The sequence below is a fragment of the Amblyomma maculatum genome, chromosome 2, assembly GCF_055883805.1.
Source record: "Amblyomma maculatum isolate TAMU_Amacu chromosome 2, ASM5588380v1, whole genome shotgun sequence".
NCBI lineage: Eukaryota > Metazoa > Arthropoda > Arachnida > Ixodida > Ixodidae > Amblyomma > Amblyomma maculatum.
The window spans coordinates 113,758,226-113,780,969 of record NC_139345.1 but is presented as its reverse complement, the minus strand read 5'-3'; the positions used below and the strand labels follow the sequence as shown (position 1 = coordinate 113,780,969).

Below are 22,744 nucleotides of genomic sequence, written 5' to 3'. Positions count from 1 at the left end.
CGATTCCCTGCCTGGATCGTATAGAAGGGCTGATATGAGCATGCTTTCCTGATCACAAGACCATCATCGTGCAATAACGGGTTGAACTAGCGGATTGCTGCAGCCCAATTAATACTCTCACGGCTCGCTAATTTCTAACAATTCGTGAATTCCAAGGAGTCCGCGCTTTAATGTGACTGCACGAGGTTTCAGATCCAAAAGCGCCACTTTTAAAAGTGTCATTACGGTTCACTTTTGTAAAGCTCGGAGGATATCTTGGAAGCGAATGTATACAGCTGCGCGTCGGGGGAAGCGGGGAAGAAGACGGAATTCGCTCTTACCCATATTGTCGTCGCATATTTCGCGCTTATTTATTTTTATGTCTGCTAACTCGTTGTCCTCGGCACTTCGTTTGTTATCACTATTTATGTATTGCGAATTTCGTGTGTAGCGCCCTTCACCTGTGCTGCCGGGCGCCCCACCCAGGCAGCTTGTGCATTCGCGCGCGCGATCTGTCTGCGATAGAACGCTACGTGTGGGCGGCTATGTATATACATCGATGTAACTATACATACATTGTAAACTATTGCAGTGGCCGCTCGAGCGCAGGCATTTGTGGACAGTACTCGGGCACTTGCGCGCGAGCGACGTGAACTCGTTGACCGTTTGTATTTTGTAAATAATGTACAAAGCTCCCCCTGTGCCTTCTTCCTATGGATCCCCTCTGTACTTACCCTCGCTATCTCCCTATCTTTCCCGCCGGCAGCCGCTCAGGTGCTTCAGATTTTTTTAGATAGCAATTGCCGCGGCCGGTAACACTCTTTTTCATCTTTTTAATTATTTGTTATAACAAATAACTACCCCCCCCCCCCCTACCCCGCCCTTCACCTGATAAAATGTATACCCTCCTTCGAGGGTCTTTAGGGGTACGTGGAACGAACGAATGAATGAATGAATGAATGAATGAATGAATGAATGAATGAATGAATGAATGAATGAATGAATGAATGAATTCCTGGACAGCATGCACAATCGGCATGATCTCCAAGGTCTGTCCAGTAGAAAATGTTTGAAGGCTGTCCCTGCGGTGTGTCATTTCCTATATAACATCCACTTTGCCCCATGTTTATGATGCCAGTTGCCAAAGGTGCCCTACTAGGCGAACATTTGTTATAACGACGGAATAAGGCATACAAACACACACACACACACACACACACACACACACACACACACACACACACACACACACACACACACACACACACACACACACACACACACACACACACACACACACACACACACACACACACACACACACACACACACACACACACACACACACACACACACACACACACACACACACACACACACACACACACACACACACACACACACACGCTCACACAAAGAAAAAGAACAGCAAGACATTTTTATCAATATGGCAAATGCAATAGTTCATTTGCGGAGATTTTGCTGGCGCGGCAAGCTTACCGCATGCACAAAAACCTTTGAAGCCTTGAACTGCGGCAACCCATATAATTGTCAAGGGAGGAAGGAAATCTTGGACATATCAGCGGTGAAATTGTTGTGAGGTGTTACTCTTGAGTGTTGACTCATTCTCGCAATGCAGAATAAAGTTTGGATTTTATTTCCTGTAACGCTTTTGTACACCATATCTGCACAATCCCAGCCTTGAGCCGAATCAATTTTGCAGTCAAGTATGGTTCTGTTTCACTACGGTGAAAACAACTGCATGCAGTTACTCTGGCCCACTTGTACGTTATATGCTTGACAACCTGATGGGGATTGAACGTCCCGAAATACATGCAAGGTATTAACAGCGGCAGCCGCACTGAACGAGTTCTTTCGAACAGCCGGATTCGCGCAATTAAGCGTAAACGCGCGACGCAGAAGGAAAGTTAACACTCGCACAAAAAAAATCCTGATTCACATCCTGCTCTTAAGATTAAAAAAAAAATAGAGAGAAAAAGAGAAGGAAATAGGGGTGTTGGCGGGAGAATGAAGGCCTTCAAATAGAACGTGGTGAGACCGCAGATTGAGTAAACGTATACACATATCGCACGTGCGCAAGCCGGGCGTACGCAGCAGCCTCCGGCGCACAGAGCACCGGGTGGGGAGTCAAAGAAGGGAGGGGTGAGAGAACGCTAACGGCGGAAGCCGATCTGCTGCTCACTGTCGTGGCAGCCAGGCTTTCGGCACGAACGGGATCGGCTCCGCAACGGGCGGTGTTGAGCCGCAGGAAACGGTGAGTTTGCGCTGTGGGCGGCGCCCCGTGCTCACTGGTGTGTGCTCTTGGGGCGGAACGTCGCCACGCGAGAACGCACCGTCTCCTCCTTCACCTTCGCTGGTAAAGGGCTGCCGCTCCGAGCTCTGACACCCTCTCCCCCCGCTTCTACGTAGCTCTCTTCCCACCATATTCGAAGACGTGCTCGTGTTCAATCTGGCTCATGGAAGACGAAGCGCGTTCGAGAGCCGCCTCCAAAATGTCGTTAGGTCCGGTGATGGCGCCACTGACCAGCCTGTCCAGAGTCAGAAATCTGCGTTGTCACGCATTAACCTCCCCTTTGGTTTTTGGTTTTTTCTTCTTTTCACTTCTTTTACTGTGAAAGCAATACAACTCTAGGTTTCGAGCCTTCAGCGTAGCGCGGCAGGTAGCCACGTCTTACCCACGTGACGCTGTGACGTCACACCCGACGTGATACTAGGGTGAGAGCTGGGCTACTCAAGCGGTCGACAGGAGCTGCCAACTTGGGTCTCTCGTTTCACATGAGACGGTTATGTCAGGATCAGCCTGCTAGGACCCTGGCATTCAGTTAACCTATAGGCCACTAAGGCACGGTCATACGGGTTAGTTAAAGCGGGGATTTATTGTGGGCTGAGGAAGAAGAAAAAGTAAAGAAGAAGAACGTTCGGTCATCCGCAGCTAATGCTTTCGCGCAATATTTGGTTCAGGAGCGTTGAACACTTGTATTTTTCTTTTTTTAAGCGTGCGCAGAGAGTGCAAGCCCTTGGCTCATGACGGTTTGCGATAAGGGCAACAAGGATTGTCTTTTCATTGCGAGACTGCCGAAACTAAGACCATAGAGAATACAGTTAGGATGTTCGTGACAGAATGCGAGACATTTTAAATAAGGGGACGATTGTATTACTCATTGTCATCCACCCAAGAGAAGTTCAAGAGTAATTGCTCTCTTATTTCGAATTCTCTCCACTTTGTTGATAACACGGGAGTAACTACCCATTATCATTCAGTCAAGTGCAGCAATTATGGCTGCAAAAGAAAGCCACACAGCATTAAGAAAAATTTAGAGGAGGAATGAGCTTATTGTTGTTGCACAATAGATGATCTGAGCTCGTTGCCTATAGTAGCAGTGTTCGAGCTTGATTCCTTTGACGCTAGCTCCTCGAGTGCTTCGAATATGGCCACGTAATGCTGAGAGAAGGTCCGAACTGACTTGAACATTGCAGACGATCTTGTTTCACTCAGCATCGGAATGCTGGGAACCAATTCCTTTCGGAGCACGCTCTCGCGAAAAAAAAAAAAAAAGAGTTTAAGGTTTGCTTGATGTTTAGCGTTTCGGAGACCTCGTTGAAAGCATCGATCACCATATTCAGTTTATGACTTGCGCAATGGAAGAATAATGCCTTCGGATGCTCTTTCTGCATTATTCTGTTCACCCCTTATTTTCCAGGCATCGTAGAACATCCATCGTAGACCTCTGTTCAACGAGGCTTGAAACTTCAGTTTGGCATCAGATACCAAGATGGCAGCGGCAATGAAAGCAGAATTCAGTAGCTCAAGCTTCGTGCACGAATCTCCACAGAAACAACTCTGGAACGCAAACTTCAGTTCCTGCATTGTCAATAAAGCAATTAGCTGTGAACTTTTGTTTTTAAGGAATATCTGCAGTTTCGTCCGTAAGGACGAAGAAAAAAACCAAACGCGGTGTTAGCGTCGGCTACTATTTGCTCTCTCAGGATGTCGCCACAGAGAGCATACTGTTCTGGACGCGGACGGAAGTGTACTTGGCATTGCCAGCAGAAGGAGCGAAGAGTTCCAGAACTGCGAGTATATCTCCAGTTTCTACTCGAAAGCGAAGGATATCAATGAAGGTCCATACTGTCAGACTGCTTCCCACGAATTGGAAAGTCATGCGTTGCGCAACAGATAATGGCGGAAATTATAGGATATAATTACTCGCGGTTCCTTTCAACTTGCTCGCGTAGTGCTCTGCTCAGCTCTTGTATAACGGGTAGCTGCCATGGCCTGCCATCATATCCATAGTGTTCTGTGAGGCCACCAGCTCCTGATGCCATTGAGATTTTACGTAATCCCTGGACGCATCACGCATTTTTTTTTTTGTAGTTGCTGAAAGCGCGCACAATAATACTATACCTCAAATACCCCGGTGAACACTATAGGAGGAAAAGTATAACGCAGAACAAAGGGTGCCTTTCACTGCAACGTAATATACGCAAGCCAAGGGGTGTAATCCGCCAAGGTCAAGCCATTCGCATCGAAAAGCCCTGTTAATTATTCTTTAATTAGCGACCGTGGATTAGTAAGAAGGCGTAACAACAAAGAGTCCTGGATGCCAGTGTGCTTAGCTTTGTCTAGAAACTCGCCCAAGTCGTATTCTGGAGACAAGTCGGTTGCTCTCGCGGTGTTGTCACCACAATCTAATCCCATATGCAAGGAGAAGGAGTTGTCACCACAATCTAATCCCATATGCAAGGAGAAGGAGAATCATAATGGTTTACTACATCACGGCAGCTCATTGCTGGTTTAGTCACTTGCATGGAGTCCACAACATCATCCATACTTCCGTTGATGACAGCTTTCATCCCTATGGTTAAATGCTCCAAAGTTATCACATCTCACACTCCAATGTTCGGCCGGGCAGCTGGCTAACCCTGCATCAGACACGCGCTGACGCTAACGTCGGATATCCATCGTCCGCGTGAGGTAAATCTGCTAAGGAGTTCCTTAGGTTTGATAGGGTAGAAAATATCCGCACTTTGATCAACAGGACAATTAATCGCTCACATAAAAACACAAATGGGCTATATCTACATGGAAAACTTATTAACAGGCTAAAATACACACTCATCTCGCTCGAGCCCGCTCGAGCCCACTCGCGCACCTGCACAGTCGAGTAACCGCACACACTCCGCATGCTTGCCGTCGCGCAGCAATTTTCGTAGAATTCACCCGCGCCCACTTTTCTAACCAACACCCCATGCCCGAATAGGTTTCGTGTCTAGCACAGTGCCTTTCGTTGTCGTCTCCAACAGTTGTTTTTGCGCCATTTGGGTGACTTGTAAGTGACCGGAGGGCTCACAAAACGACACTGCAGACGGGGATGTTCTTCATTACTGTCAGGAACCCCGAACAGTTGTAAACAGAACTAAGAGAGCAAATTACACTTGCAGACGGCCACGGGCGTCATAAAGTAAAAAAGCCGAACCGACCGCGAGGCACCCCGCCGACGGTACCCCATTTTCTGGGCAGAGCTAGAGCATCGCGCGTTCTTGTCCACTGTAAAGCATGCGGAGTGCTCCTATGGCGAGAACACGTGAAAACGGCTACGTTTATCGGAGGCGATCAGCGAGCTTTCTACGAATATGCGGGGCCACAGTGTCCTAATCAAGCTGCGTATAGTTCTTAATGCGAGTGCATTAAAAATCTCGAATTCCAGGGCGAGGGGGAGGTGGTCAAGTGCCCCCCCCCCCCCCCCCTCTTAACCCCCCCCCCCCTCCCTTGACACTCATGGATATCACGCAAAAAAGACAGTTTAGTCGCGGCGAAAAAGCCCTGTGACCTCCATGCGGCATTTTGCACTATCTAAGCCATTCTGGTTGCATACTCTCTATATTTCTTTTGGCTGTACACGTTACATGTACTGTGAATTTTTCTTATAGTTTTTTTTGAGCTCATCCTACTCATTATGTAACGAATATACAGGTTTTAATGAAGAAAGCAGTAATGGGGCGTTCTTCCGCAGCAGTTACCCCTGACGCGAAAATGCTATAAGGCTGCAAGTGGTCACACCGCACAAGCTTCATCCTGAGCGCTCCGTTTCATCTTTTTTACGTCAAGTTCTTGGGCAGAAGCAAGCTTCAGCACCCTGAAGAAGCAGTAGGAAATTGCTGCATGTCAGCAGGATTGGGAATAGTTGTGCATGGATAAAGAAAGTCGGTAACGAGAATTGAAATATCAGCTGTTGCTCTACCGCTGTTAGGGACACGTATATTGCCCAATCTAGTTGATTTGAGAGATGAGGTCTGATTTTATCGCGACCATATCACCACATTGAGGCTTAGATGAACGCTTGCGGAGCCACTGGGAGCTGGCTCTATTGCACGATCGGATTGGACCAGACGCAGCGGCGGCTCTTTGCTGCGTCTAGTCCGGCCGCGCAAAAGCTCTTGCTTTTCCGCAAGTGCGCATGCGCCGCCAAAGCATCCGGTCTAGTCCAGCCGTCGAGAGTACGCCATCGTATCCACTCCAAGCGCGGCCGTGAAAATTGCTAAGGAACCTCGCCGCGGCGCTGCCTTGCCTTCCTCCGCCAGGACGCAGTGTCGTCGTCCCGGAAACGCCGGAGCACGCGCGCTCGAGCTCCTCACTGGTGGCGGCGATGCTCGTGAGTAACATTAACGAGGCGGCGGCGACCCGCGCTTTGCTGGTGCAAATCCTCGTCCGTCCTAAGCAGTGAGGAGAAAGAGTACGCGTCACGAGGGGCAGCAGCAACACTGCCGCCGCTGGTCCAACAGAGTCCGCGCCCACTTCTCAGCACACAAGTCTGACCGCTTAATTACACAGCTCGGGGCGCCCGAGGCGTGCGATGGAACGTGCGGCGCGCGCCGGGAGCGCCGTATATTATACACGCGTCGCCTACACCACTGCTGCCTCTTTCACGGAGCTGCCCGCCCCGAAGTGGCGCCCTCGACGGAGTGTGTGTGCGCGCGCGCCGGCGGCCCTCGAAGTGCTGCTCCATCCACCTGGGGGGCCGCTCGGCAATTAAGCTGTAGCGGCGGCTATCGGCCACTCTTTTTAAACCGGTCCGCGCCCGAGCAACGCCACCTGGGAAGCCTTGCTCCTGGCGCGTCGCTGGTCTGTCTCGCGCATCGCCGCAACGCGTACGTCGCGCTGCTTGCGCCCGAGATAGCCCGAGACGCCGGGAAGAGAAGGCGTCCCATTAAAGCCCCAGCTCTCTCCCCACTCCCCTGTTAAGTCTGAAGATTAGAACCACTCGATACTGTAGATAAGGGGACAGGCGTACCCTTTTGGTGATGTACTTCAGACGTACTAAGACGTACAGGAGGACAGCGCCGCGCAGCGCTATTCAACAGCAACTCCCCCCCCCCTCCCCTCCTCCCTCTCTCTCTCTCTCTCTGTGTGTCTCTCTCTCTATTCTCCCCTCTTTTTACGTTGTATCTAGATTGATGTGCAATATCGAGTGCACCACGGAGACAGTCGGGGAAGCACTCTTTTTACGCGATGATTCAAGAACAGGAAAACACAGCGAAACTTTTCATAATGACCAAGAGCCTCCAGTGAAACTTGTGGAGCGTTTTCAGCGTTTTTTTTTTTTGTTTTGTTCTGCGGGTGCTCTGCCTCACGGAGTCGCTGTGAAGGTCACAGGAGTTCTCACTTGAACGCGAATGGTCCATCAACGTCTCCCATTCGACTTCATTTCGACAACGAAATAAAAGGGATTGAGAGCGGTCTGAGGGATGGTTTGAGTATGCCAGAATAGGAGGACCGGAGTAACATTTACCTATGAGGTTTCTGATCACAGGCGCAACCCCCGTCTGGTTAACATCAATAAGATGAGTTCTGGGTATACCAATCGGGAAGTATGTACCGTGATGAACGTAAGCATGATAAGCCTAACTGTCTATTGGCTTAGTGTCAAATTGATCCGTGCCATTGCCGGTACGCTGTTGATGTTTGTGTGCATATATATATGCCCTGAAATTGCTGCTCGCACACAAATCTTAATAGAAAGGTTACTTCAAGACATTTGATCATAAATCTAAATTTTCCCACTCTACCATATGCACAGGTGCGGACATAAGTAGACGGAGCACGCTTTTGCATTCAAATTGAAATCCCGCCTTCTGCGCTGGAGATAAGAAAACAAAAAAATAAATAAAAAATTAGAGGGTCTCTTAGATGTCTTTTAAGAGGAGAATGGCGAAAGCTCTAACCTTCCTCTCCTATCATTTGCCTATCATCGTTTGCCTCTTATCGGCGTTCGTTGAGTGAAACATATAATTAATAATTCGTTTACAGGAAAGGAAATGCGCAATATCTGTCACACTTTCTCCGGCAAGTGTGAGTTTGGACAGAGCAAGTGCCTTTCCCTTCCTGTGAACCAATTTATTTTTATACACCATCGCTCCTGTGGCGTGGCGTTCCTTGGCGCGCGTTCGAGTGTGGGATGGAAGATGGCAGGAACGCCAGACAAGAAGACATCTCGCGGAATCTAGAGCACAGATCTCGCGCACAACTCTCGCGCACGGGATTCCGAAAAAAGGGGTACTGGTGTCTGCTACCGGTTCGTCCATACCCCGACTGCCAGTTGCAATTATGCAACGCGTGAAAAATTTTAGAAGGAAATCGCTTGATCCGTTTACTTTTTTCCGCACCGGTATACGGTGCGGACAAAACCTTGAACATCATTGACGGTTTGTGTGTCTATTATATAACGACGAACTTTGCCATAAGTCCTGATTTTTGCGAATTGGGAACGAACAGCATAGTTTAGGATAATACTTCAAGCTCTGAATTATAGTTTTACAGGGAGACAGCGCGAGACAGACGAGGACCAGAGAGGCACACAGTAAGAGCGCTAACTTACAATTGAAATTGGAAGCGAAAGAAATTGTACGAGCTCGAGGATTTAGATTTTTAGATTTTAGATTTCTTGACGATTTCCTGTTCCTTTTACAACTAAGGGATGATAGCATTAATTTTATTGCTGACTCAGTCCTGAGGCGGTTTTTTTGCCGTCACAAGTTCCATGAATTTTACATTTGAACACCACAAAATAACTTGCTTCAGTTTTTAGATCTAAGCCTGTGTTTTAACATAAGAAACTACATTTGTTAGGCATATATGCCTCGCACAAAGAGGACCCCTCTACCGTATCATTCCTCACATTCTAAACTCGTGAAGCGTGGTATCATCTCCTTGTCTTTGAGATCCGTGCTATCCAAGTCGAGTTTCGCACTTCAGGCCGCACGCCTCAAGGATGCTGGCTATCCTGCTTCTGTACTGACGGCTGTCGCGGAAAACTTGCTTGAGCAGCAAAGCAAACATGAAAAGAGTGAACCTGTTCCCAGCACTGCCACTTATGGCAGACAGAAAAAGAAATCCGTGGTGATGCCTTACGTTCACCGCGCATCGCATAACATAAAAAGGATAGCAAGCAAGTTTATGTAGACGTCGTTTTTACGGCACCTCGAAAACTGTCGTCTTTGCGTTATTGTTGTGGTTGTAGGAAGAAGGAAAAGAAAATGCACGGGCCTGCTACTGGCTCTGTAGCTGAGCCACCTCCGCTGCCTCGTGCGGACAGAAGAGAGAAAGTAGAGAACAGAGAAAAAGAAGAGGGAGAGAAAAGACGCGCCGCAACAGCCGTCGTCCACCACCTAAGTGGTGGCGGGTGCAATGACGGCCTATAACAGATAAAAATTCGGTGGCTGGCTAACCCCCGCCGCAAGCGGCGTTGACCTACCATCCCAGCCCCGTAGGGCTAGGAACAGCCACCTAAGTATTTGCGCACTGGTGAGCCAAAGCCTTAAGAAAAAAAAAAAAAAAAAAAAAAACGGCTTGTAGCGTCAAACATGCAACTAAGTTCGTTGCTTGCAAAGTAGGTGTTGTTTACGAAGTCCCTATAAGCCGCGTCTACATAGGCCAGACTGGCCGATGTCTTAATGAGCGCTTAAGGGAACACGCTGCATCCTTTAAATCATCTCAGTCTAACAACCTACCTAACTTCATTACTCGGTATAGTACCGTAAACTTTCTTCAAGCAGCCCTATTAAGGCGAAATAATTTCTAGGCTCATGGAACGGAATCGAGTACGGCGCGTCAGTTGTACGCGATTTTTGTGCGCGAGATCTGCAAACGCATTCTTAAGGAGTTGGATCTGCGCGCGAAATTCTGCGAGATGTGTGATGTGTTCTCTTTGCAGCGTTCCTGCCATCTGCTATCCTACACTTGAACGCGCGCCAAGGAACGCCAAGCTAAAGGTTGGTTGGTTGGTTTGTGGGGTTTAACGTCCCAAAGCGACTCAGGCTATGAGAGACGCCGTAGTGGAGGACTCCGGAAATTTCGACCACCTGGGGTTCTTTAACGTGCACTGACATCGCACAGCACACGGGCGTCTTGCTTTTCGCCTCCATCGAAAAGCGGCCGCCGAGGCCGGGATTCGATCCCGCATCCTTGGAAGGAGCGATGGTGTATCGTCCAAACTCGCACTTGCCGGAGAAAGTGTGACAGATATACCGCGCCTCTCTTGTAAACCAATTATAATTGTCTGGGGCAGGTAGGTCACCGCCGCTTATGGCGGGGGCTAGCCTGCCACCGAATTTTTATCTGTTGTAGGTCGTCATTGCACCCGCCACCGCTTCGGTGGTGGACGACGGCTGTTGCTGCGGCGCGCGTCTTTCTCTCCCTCTTTGTTTTCTTTCGTCTCTATTTTCTCTTCTGTCTGCACGAGGCAGCGGAGGTGGCTCAGCTACAGAGCCAGTAGCAGGCCCGTGCATTTTCTTTTCCTTCTTCCTACAGCCACAACAACAAGTAGCACTGCAACGAACGTCGATAAGAGGTAAGAGATGAGGCAAACGATAGGAGAAGAAGGGTAGGGTTTCGTTGTTCGCCTTTCCAGAGACATCTGAGACCCTTTCCCTTAATGATTGCTTTTACGGCTACCTTAAAATGGCGAAGAGAATTAAATAGAAACAGTTGCCTTTTAAAAATATAAGCACCTCCCGCATTTTCACAGAACTGCATACATACATGCGCTTCACCTAACCACTAAAAAAAATTCTATTCTAAAAGCTGCTGCCGTGAAGTTTTGGTAACTGCGAAGCTGCGCACAACGTTTTTGAATCACTCGCGCCAATCAGTATCACCGACACCGACCACACAAAGGCAGAAAGAAAATAATAAAACTGAAAATAAAACTCAACCGAAAGAGACACAGCTGCAATTGCGACTTCGACGACGAGCGGAGAACCGCCATTCCCATCCTCTTGTTCAGAGGACAGTGTAGAAGACAATAACCCTTCAGTTCCGGAACCAATCGGGCGAAGTTCTATTGAAAGCATCTCGCACTAGCCGGCACTGGCAGCCATGAATAAGCCCTCTCCTATACTATAGCTTCTTGCGGGCAGCTGCATCCTGGGCACACTAACGAATCTTTCCTTCTTCTTCCTCCTTTTCACGCAATATCCAGAAGGCTCCGCAATCAACGCTTGCCCCCACTGACAAGCGCGATGCACGATCGAGTGATGGAAATTGCGTGCATAGAGAGGTGACTGCGAGCGGAGCGCTGAAAGCCTCCATCATGTACGAATACAGACGAGGTATATATAATTCCGAAGGGCATAGCGTTCTTTCCGTAGTTCCGGTCAGAGACCATCGCCTGTACAGGGTTCATGGAACCCTACTGCGATCCCGAGGCGCCAAACGAGCTGCAGACAACGACCCAAGAAGCACAGAGGCGCGTCGGCGGCTGAAGGTACGTATACTACATACGTATGGGGCGTCTCGCGCAAAACTGGAGCGAGGTTCTGACGCGCATACACCCTGCGGCAGCGGTGCGGCGTGGGAGAGACAACGAGCGGGAAGACGGAACAAGAAGACCACGGAGGTCGTAAAAGGGCTCTCGCGCGCCTGAGAGGTCCGCGCGAACGAGCGCGTATACGGAAAGAGAGCTTATTTTCTTCTTTCCGTTTGTTCGCTTTCCGCACACGCGCGGAAACATGGTACAGAAGAGAAAACAACAGGGCCCGGTCTCGCGAAATTTCTCTTCGACCCACGGCGCGGCGCGATCAACAACAGCGGGATGCTTGACGCATAGCCCTGCCGCTCAACGGAGAAGGAACGTGTTCAGGAGTGGAAGTGCTCGCTCAGCGCTGACGGCCCAAACTTCGCCCCCCGGAGAGGACCAGGTGCCTTTTTAATGGCCCTAATAATGACAACCCTCCGGTTTTACGATCACCACCAACTTTCCCTTTTGCTCTCGCCCCCGCAGCAGCATGCAACAGCCGGTGGAAGCTGCCGCTGTCCCTTCCTTCACTGCGTAGCTTCTCGCGCCCTCCTGACCGCGGACTGCGTGGGCACACTGTTCCGTGGAGCAACGGGGTCGTTTAGCGCGTGCGTGCTTTAAGTGGTGCGCGGTCAGCGCGGCTGGTTATTGTCTGGACGCGGAACTGCTGCTTTTCTCACACCTTGGCCATTATAAGCGCAAGCGCGGTGGTCCCATAGTCTCGCTGAGTTGGCATAAACCGAGCTTTAATACCGCATGCAGCCGAGCCCAGACATATGCAAGCCGGATATTTCGAATTATTTGTTGTATCGAACACATGAACACCCTTGAAAATTTGTGTAAACCGATAGAAGAAATTTCGCAGTAAATCGAACTGTAATGTCTCCAATCATTGAAGAAATCGAACGGCGCGCCACGCGCCTCCCGTAACAGCAGTCTTCGATCACCTTTAGCGTATAGAAACGGGTCGGCTGTGCAGCCTTGAGCAGCTGCTGGCAGCGCTTGCGATGTGAGAGCGCGTGACAAGGTGAACATGGGGATGAGCAAGTCGATGGCCTTCGTTTTCTTGTACTATGGCGTCTCGATCGGCCAGCGCCAGCAAAGACGCTCGAGAATCGAAACGTCTTATACTTTCTCCACTCCACATCGGTGTCATGCTGTGAAGAAGATTAAACTAAAGTCGATCAGAGGTCATTGCTTATATGTACAACGCCAGAAAACCTATAGTAAGGTGGCGCAGCAGGTGGGGCAGGGGGAGGAGGGTATTATTATGCATTCGTGGCTTTTGGTGGTCTGAAGGCGCAGAGGAGACCACCTGTACGTTATTTTAATGAATGACTATTCAATTTATAGTGCACATGCAATAGAACTATACACCTGATCATAAACTTCGACTATAGTCTCGAATTATACCGTCTGCAGCTGGTTTGATGTGGAACAGGTTATAAGCCTGAGAAGACCTAATGGGTGTTGCTTTTTCAGCTCCCAGCTGCGAATGAAGCTTTGCTGCAGGAAGTTCGCCGCTATAAATGGGTTCTGCATTGTATTGACGCGACGGCCTTAATGGCACCGTTCTCCAGATAAACCGGCAGCACCTTTGTGAGCGAGAAGTGGCAGGTGGTAGAAAGGAAGAGTGAGGACTGTCGGAAAAACAAAAGACCGTAGACAATATACATGTGATAAATACTTAATTTCTGTACCGTTTTAATGCTTATCTGTGAAATCATGCGCATGCTGTGTGCATATGTGTTATGAGAGATTATATGTTCAGCCAATCTCTAGCGTGTTTTCACTCATTCTTGTGCGTCATGTTTAGAGGATAACTAAACAAAACGTTTGCTTAAGCCAATTGCAATAATCTTAATACTCGCACATTATTATTTCTGTCGATATCTAGCTGGATTTCCCCCTATTAAGTCTTGATTTCTTGTTCCGATGGCCCACATTGAACAGCTTTTAACATTGCAGTAGACATCGATTTAAACCTCGTCACTTGTTAAGTGTTTACGCCACAGTACACTCGTGTACGACAAAAAGCCCGTTGTAGAGAGAAGAGTTCGATGTATATACTGCACCTTCCTACGGCGCTCCATGTATCTGTAAGTATTTGAACTAGTACTACTAGTTTTCAGGTAGAACATCGCATAAACTTACAGATGTCGAAAGGATTCGAAGAGTAGAGTTAGTTAAGATGGCTCAAGCTTTAAACTCTTTAGTTCGCTAACAGGTAAAGGTTTACTCTGAGCGGAGGCTTCGGCAAGAAAAAAAAAACAAACAGCAAACAAAAATTTGCGGATATTAATAACCTGCGCACCCAAACCTTGCCTCTACTTGATTCTATTTTTTTTTTTTTTTGCCATATTCAATCCTGTTCTGCACTGAATTCTGCAGTTGGTCTTTTCACCTGTTCTGTCTCAGTGTAATCAGTGATAATAAATGCGCCAATGTTTTTCTGTTCAGCTAGTTTCACCATGCCTAATAGACTAGATACGGTGTACCTAGCACAACATCCTTTGGACTGTTTTCTATTCAGTATCTATATAAAGGATATCGGGTTTATTTTGTAGTGTATTTGACGACTATATGTCCTATAATGCAGATAATGAAGCCGATCTGTTTAGAATGGGTAATAACACGTTGTTAAAAATGCTGGCCCTGAGTCAATAGCCGAACATCAATAGCATAAAATAAATGCAAATAAATTCAATTGAGTTTTATTACATTTTAAAAACAAACTCATGGCTCTGTGTCGCTAGTTCGAATTAGGTCTTCAATCCTTTAATATCATAAAGGGGAACAAAAAATTCGGTGCAACGTTTTCAAGCCAGGTGTGATGAAATAGCAATGGTAAACAAATAGCTAAGAAGCGGTCATCTGCTTTATAGCGCCCTATGTAGAACCCAGGACCTCCTGCCTATGAATATTAGGATACAAATTTCATGTGTCCTTTTTCGCTTACACCTGAATTATAATACCTTGGGAGCGACAACTACTATCGTTAAACAAATATCCTTCGTCCGTTGCTGCGTCCATAAAGAAACACTATACCTTGCCTAAACAACAAAGCGTACTATGTAATTTGAAAGGACTGCTTTATCAGGTGATTACTGATATTCAACCTCTTTGCAACTAGTGAGTCCTCTACCATTTCACCTTGCTTTGAAAAATATTAGCAATATTTAATGTACCTATAAGGACCGCAACCTCACATTCTAATACCTCAATATCACATGCCGGTCCAAAAATGTGAAATGCTACGCCACTGGCCCAACCACATTTTCTTTTTTTTTTTCTTTTTCTTTAACCCATAAAACGCAAGTTCCTTTAGATAAGCTGCATCATTCTAATATTATCAGTACAATATCAGAACGTGAACGTCTGCGCTCATTTTTTTTTTCGTCAAACCTGGGTTGTATAGCGTTTTTACCTTACAGTTTCACGTCATATTATTAAAGCAATAACGAAGTTGTTTTGTGCTTCTTACGCGCTCGTTGATAGTTTGCTGCATTGTTGCTACATGTATTGGAAGAGTATAGCTTTGTTTTTGCAGTGTATCATATAGTGCCTTTATCGCATGTATTCTTTTCGTTAACATTGGATAAAAACTATGCATTACTTTATTAGCAATATATAATTGTAGAAATTATCGTACTGCTGTCGTTGCTATCTGTCACCAACTGCCTGACCTCAAAAAGCTTTCATTTCAGCTTTTTGTCAGGGAACCTGCTAAAATTGTCAATCTTGAAAACAACTTTTTTTTTTTTTTTTTTTTCAACTGGGAAAAAACCCTGGTTCTAAAAATTCACACATACTAAATAGAGAGACAAAGGTGTGTGTGAACTGTGTGTAGGAATTTTTTGCGCCAGGGTTTTTTCCCAGTTTTAGAAGATGTTAGACCAACTAGCCCAGCAACATGGTTTGTTGAAAACAAAGTGACTAAAACTGAAAATAAAAGTTTAGCAGGAAGGAATATCTATGCATTTTGAAAAAGAAAAGTTAAGCACTGTAATTCAATTTTTTCCCCTGATATTGACGGAATTTTCGAGGTGTAACAGGACAAAAAAGCCATTAAATAGAGACGAGTTTAATGGAGGGAGTTTTCGGCTACGGTGTGGAACATTAGTGGATGATAGAAAACCTTAATGCATATATCTACAACATGGCTACCCCATTCACTTCAGAAACAGTCAAATAACGCTCAAAACTGAACGCATAGAATAGCGCGACGTTATATGGTGCATGCGCTACTCACGTCATTGCCTTTTTATGATTTCGTGGATTACGACCCATTTTTGGAAAACTTTGATAGAGCGCAAACACACACGACCACTAAGGACAAGAGACGAGACACAAGCGCCGACGAACCAACTCGCCCAGAAAGAAGTGTTAATGAAGTATCTTACGACCCATGGTTAACCAAACTTATTCCTACGGCGGTGCTGGCTGTAATTCGTTGGTCTCGTCTCCATACAAGTATACAAAGTTAGCCGCAGGTGGAAACGAGTTCACTGCAATCCGTCCACATAGTCGTCCCGGCTTAGCACATGCATATTTCAGTGCCCATCGAGAGGCGGCAGACAGGACAGAATAGGGCAGGAGTAAAAAGCAAAAGCAAAAAGAAAAAAAAAACATAAAAGAGCCGTCCGCTAATGTTGCAGAGTTCACGATGCCATGTCTGCCCAGCCCGGCGCTCACGATATAGGAGGGAAGGCACCGCTCTATAGAACGAGCGGTTACGAAGGAAAAAAGGGGGGGGGGGGGGGGGGGGGGGAGAGGAGCGATTTAATGTTGGGTGGAGACCCTCGTGCAAAACCATATGAGGGCCTCTCTCCTCAGAGTGCCCTTCTTTCCAAGCGCTGTCCCTCTCCACCCACAGCCGTTGAGGGCCAATTCTGCAACCTCCCACCTGGTCACGTATAGAGCCTGCGGTCGCTTCTCCGCACAAAGCTTGGTCCGTGTGCACGCACGATGACCATTGGCGACTCGCTTGTGCTGCCGAATAGATGGACCGCTTTTGGCGAAACGGAGGTGTCCCCTCCCCTCCCTCCCGCCACTTGATGACTGGAGAGGAGCCGACGATTGACCTGTGACCTCTTTCGTCACCGCGGGGCATTCTGATTTTCACTTGTCCCGACGTTGTCTCATTTAGTTATCGTTTTTTTTTTTCACCTCCCTCTATTCTGCGAACGCCATTCGCTGTATAATGCAAGAGACAAGAGTGCGGGAAGTTTTTCGGATTATGCTTCCTCAAGCCCTGCAGGCATGGAGTGAGTACAGACGACTAACCGTAAGAAGGTTGCAGCGTTTTAACTTAGTTTTGAGAAAGTTCAAGGCAAGTCACGACAGGGTCAGATAAATGTCTCAAGCTCTTGTTGCACTTGCTTGCTCTCAGTACAAAACCTGGTCGTGGCAGACGCGCGCTTCGAATCTGTTCTGTTGGGCCTGGAGGTCATTTAAACTCGTGTGCATTACGAGTCAAGTTTAGCGCTTACATCTGCGGCAAGATTCCTCAATATACCCATATATAAAAAAAAAGGTTGTGATTAACTTACATGCAGTAAACATAGCACACAGACTTTGTAAGCAGCCATGACTGACACGTTGACACATTCAAGGCCTCATCGTTCAAGGGGAGAATACGCATGTTTTTTCTGCAACTTCTAACCATAACATGGATATGAACTGCAAAGGCACTTCTTTTTCCAGGCGATGACTCATTGCCCGTGAGAGATGGTGGCATTGGGGGAGCTGTCTTGACATTTTTTTTTGTTTTTTTTTTGTTTGTTTGTGAGGTTTAACGTCCCAAAGCAACTCAGGCTATGAGAGACGCCGTGGTGGAGAACTCCGTAAATTTCGCCCACCTGGGGTTCTATAACGTGCACTGACATCGCACAGCACACGGGCTCCTTGCTTTTCGCCTCTATCGAGGAGCTGCCGCCGAGGCCGGGATTCGATCCCGCGTCCTTGGGCACAGTAGTCGAGCGCCGTAACCACTGCGCCACCCCGGCGGGGTGTGTGCTTGCGGTGTATGCGTTAAAGAAAATGCTTGAACTATCATTATCTACCTGCTTCATAGGACGAACGCCTTGTTCAGAATAACAAGAAAAAAAACCCAAAAAGGTAGAAAAGCATGCAACTGACAAGAAAAGTTAAATGCACAGCTAGTCACATATGTGGATATTGCCTCTTTGCCTGCCTATTTTTGTGTAATCTTGCTGGGATGTAACGAGAATTTCACGCATCAAAGAAACGTGTCCTTACGAGCCCGGGGTATCAAATCAAATTCGAATTTGTTTCCGAGTGTCCCCAGGTGGTCGAAATTACTCCGTAGCCCTCCACTACGGCTCCTCTTTCTCTCTTTCCACTTTCATTCCCACCTTCCTCCCTTCCCTTACGGCGCGGTTCGGGTGTCCACAGAGCAAGTGTGACAGTTACTGCGCCTTTCGCTTCCTGTGAACCAATTTAACTTAACTTTCCGAGTGTAGCTTGATTAGCGCCCGCCTTACACAAACGCGCAGCCTCTGCAGCACAAGTTACGTGACAGAAAATAGGAAGAGGCAACCTTGTACACCTATCGGACATCATTAGCAGAACGAAATTATAAACTGTAATTGGTTCACAGGAAGGGAAAGGCTCAGTATCTGTCTCACTTGTTTTCTGTGGACACCTGACCCGCGCCGTAATGGAAGGGAAGGTGGGAGAGAAAGTGAAAAGAGAGAAAGGGGAGCCGTAGTGGAGGACTACGGTGAGTTTCGACCACCTGCAGGATCTTTAACGTTCGCTAACATCGCACAGCACGCGGACGCCTCTTCATTTAGAAATAAATACGTCTTTAGGCTCGATGTCATTGTCTCTTTTTTTTTTTGTTTGCGTGTGTATGGAAAAGGAAACGTGTGCAATGTAGTGTGTATACGCATGCGATCATACAAAACCTGGCTTATATTCACAATAGCGCGAATCTATTTTCTTCTCTACTTATCGTTTTTTTTTTTTTTTTTTTTTTTTTTTTTTTTTTTTTTTTTAACGAATCATTTGGCTGTGCAAGGCCAAGCCGAAAACGTGACGTATCTGCGAGAAAAACCGCCCACACTGGTCGTCGCGGGCCTTAGCTTGGAAAACGGACTCTTAAGCTGTGGGCTGCGTTCGCGTCGTCACTTGTGCCCGGGCGCGACCCCTGGTGCTCGAAAGAGGAGACTGTTATTTTCTCTCTCCGTTTCGTGCACGGACGGTGGCGGCCCGCTGAAAAGGTGCTAATGCCAGTTTTTATTGTCGCACGCCGAGCTCACGCGCTCTTCCAGGAATCGTGAACGGCCCCCTGCGTGTATCCTCCCACGTTCACTTTTCGAAAAGAAGGCAAAAGAAGAAGGATCACGACTCCCATCTCCGTGAACACTCGCTCGGCCATTTGTGAGCGCGTGCGCGTCTGTACGTGTGTGTTTACGTTGACTACATTATTTGTTTTGTTTTGACTCTCTCCTGACCCGCTCGAAAAGCATGCCTTCGAATGGTGTAAGGCAGCTGTGGGAGCGCGTCGTCCCCAATATCCGCTCGCAAACATGAGAGCAAAAATAAATAAATGAATAAATAAATTATTGCAAAAAAACAACAACAACGAAATTCGCATAACGTGCCAGCCTAAAGCATGGCTCTTTTTAAATGTATTGTCGAATTCCTAGTTGGACGGAACTTAATATACAAAGCAAGCCAGTGTGCTTGCAGACACAGTTTATAGGCATTTAAAAAGTTGTCATTAACTTTGCACCTATATATAGCTACATTCTCTGTTGCTCTCAGTTACATATATCCCTAGAGAAAAAACCCTATGAGTCACAATAACCTCATATAGATTTCTCATACTAAACTCATACTAAACTCGTACAAATCTCATATAATCTCATACAAATATCATTCAACTTGTGAGAAATATATGAGATAGCATAAGATTTGTATGAGTTTTGTATGAGTTTAGTATGAGAAATCGGTATGAGGTTATTGTGACTCATATGGGTTTTTCGCTAGGTATGATCGTAGAATATACAAATATCCTGGATTGCACTTCTGTAACTATCTTCTAAATGGTCAACGCACATCAAGGACGTCACTTCAGCATCGCACCGATACCTAGGTTATTTGGTTCCATGAAGTTCGCTCCTGTCCATGTAATGTTATTTGCCTACACCCCATCCACACGCCCTAAATTAGAATATTCGGCCGCCATTTGGCAAAAATGCCAACAATTTCAAAACAGCGCGGTTATATTTGCCTATTTTCATAAATCGTCTGTAACCAAATTAAAGAACCGTACCCGGCTTATCAGTACTAAACCCTTCTTTCATACATTTTGCTATTCAAGGATACATCGCAAAACACACCCCGTTTTCAGCTCGTCACAAAAACAGTAAACCCCTCTCAAAAACAGAAACATTTGGACAGTCTTTCTGGAACACTTTCAAAACGTTGCTGTAGTTCTTGCTAAGTTCAACGGTGTTCGCCAAACTGTTCGACGTATTTTATTTTCCAGTATACTTTACTCAAACGTACATATGTTACGCTGTGTTTTTAGTTTGCAGTTTATATTGCTAACTACTAACGCCTTATCCTGTTCTCATCCATCGTTGGGCGCGTCTGTTTATCTGTTTCTGTTATCGCTTTTGTAACTATTTTAGCTTTATGCATTGTGATATTGTGAGCGGTTTGCCTGTGTCAAATTTTAATTTAGTACATCTATGCTGGAATCTGGCAGAATATGGTCGTTTTTGTTGTTATAGTTCTGAACACTCAGTCCTCATGCAATACCTTTACTAGGGTCACTGAAGGCAAATAAATAAATAAATAAATAAATAAATAAATAAATAAATAAATAAATAAATAAATAAATAAATAAATAAATAAATAAATAAATAAATAAATAAATAAATAAATAAATAAATAAATAAATAAATCTCTAATCAACGCCGGGCTGAAGCATGCGCAGCGAACTCCATCGGCGCGCATGGAAAAGCGTCGGTTGCTGCATCGCCTGAGAAGTTCGCCGAATTTGACGTCACAAATTTGCTGCGAAAATGTATACCTTAACAGCACTGCTACACAGACGTTTGTATTTCTGCAGTAAATAAGAGTCGCTAATCTTCACTGCATGAGTTTTGTGGTGTCAGCAATGCTGTTCGGTTCAAATACAATGCAGGACCACGACAGTGTTCTTGTTATAAAGCGCATTTAGTCTGCATTTCGGAGGAGATGAGTGTGCGGCTTGGAGGCTCCATGGGATTATGGTTCACACTTTTTTATGAAACATAACTGCGCACACTCGCGCACATCAAAAGCGAGAAGATATTTATAATCTACAGTTGCTGGCCTTACTAGTAAAGCATGCGTGCATGGTATTATGGTGATTCATTATTCACAGAGATCTGGGGGTACGAGGAGGCGATTCTAACTTTGTTTAAATTCCATGCCATGTTTTTTTTTTTTTTTTTTTTGCACTTGAATTGTCCCATTGGCCCATATATAGCTGGAATGAGTCATACAGACGAGTGGATGGCACATGTTAAAATTAAATCGGAAGGAAAGAATGGCTTCATAGCTGTCTTAATTGGTTTGGTTTGGTCTGTTTTATGGAGTTTAACGTTCCAAAGCGACTCACTTACTAATTTCGAAAAATCCGAGAGCAAAAGACGCTGTTAATCGTTACCATAAAACGGTTGGCCGAAAACTCTATACCTATTTATAGTCTGAGATCGGGGAGCAACCATCCTCAACACAGCCATAACCTGTTGGTCGTGAGGACCACCAGTCTCCTGAAAAATCTGCTTTGCTTTTAGCCCTTCAACAAGTGTGCCAACATAGAAGAAATGACAAAAAATGGTAGAGCCAAGCTTAGCGCATCAGTCAGCGCGAGCTGGTTGGTCTCTGCCGCCGAAATGTGAAGGGCGATAAGAGTGATTCGAGCCTTCGGATCGAGGCCATGACAACATCACCGTTGAACAGGAGCTCTGAAAACAGGCTGTGCTGTCTATTCCTGTCCTTTCCCGTAGTAACGAGCGGGAGCACTCCGAAATGTCTCTAGCGCATTCAGCGTGGCATGACTGCCCAAGCGGACGCTGCCAGGAGTTCAAACTTTGACTTGCAAGTGAAAGAAGCGTCCACGTGGTCTTGCTTTGGAACAGACTTGCACACAATGGAAGTTGATAAGACGGCAACGTGCAGCATGAGAAAGTACTATTTAACACGCGCAATAAGAGGCTGCAGCAATGGCTTAAATAAAAGACAATTTTACACCGCAATTATCTTACCGTATAACTACCATTTGTTGATCAGCCTTTAGACACGCTCTTTCTAATAGTATTGGCCGCGGAAAACGCGCATGGCAGACCGACGTTGCGATTATGTTGTTTCTGAAGGACAGTTTGTGCACGATGATTGTTCATTTTAGGAACTTGCATTTATGTACCGTCTTTGCCAAAAGTAACAGGGCTGCGTGTTCCACTTCTACGTCGGGTAGCAGGTAATTCGGACCACTTCTGAAGCTGTAAATCTGTGCAAAGTAGAAGCGAGCTCTTCTCCTCACTTCTTAACAAACTGTAATCCCCTGGGAATCATGCATGTTGTCTTCAGAATACAAGCGAGAAGCAAAACATGCAGCCTGGATGCTTTTGGCAAAGGCGGTACATGCCGAATTCAAACGGGATTCGAGAGGCACTCACTCTTGGTCATAGGTCCTGCATTACCTCCTGTTTAGAGCTTCGTTGACTAGGTATGTCCTATTGCATCGTGCATATCTGACGCTGTTTTCCTCATATTGTGCACATATGCACATAAAACACTGTTTCAACGCAATGAAAGAAAATGTCTTAGTTGCCTAATGCAGCGGCCAGGGACGCTGACCCGCGCATTTCATCGGTAGTTTGAATCATATTTACGGCCTTTAGGTTAATTTTATAATCTGCGTTTTA

The 22,744-nt window shown here is 46.4% G+C and overlaps 1 protein-coding gene across 1 annotated transcript in view; it reads right to left on the bottom strand.

Annotated features, from left to right (window-relative positions):
- Positions 1-22,744, bottom strand: part of wg (Wnt family member 1 wingless) — a 64,331-nt gene that overhangs the window by 5,738 nt on the left and 35,849 nt on the right. The window lies entirely within an intron of this gene.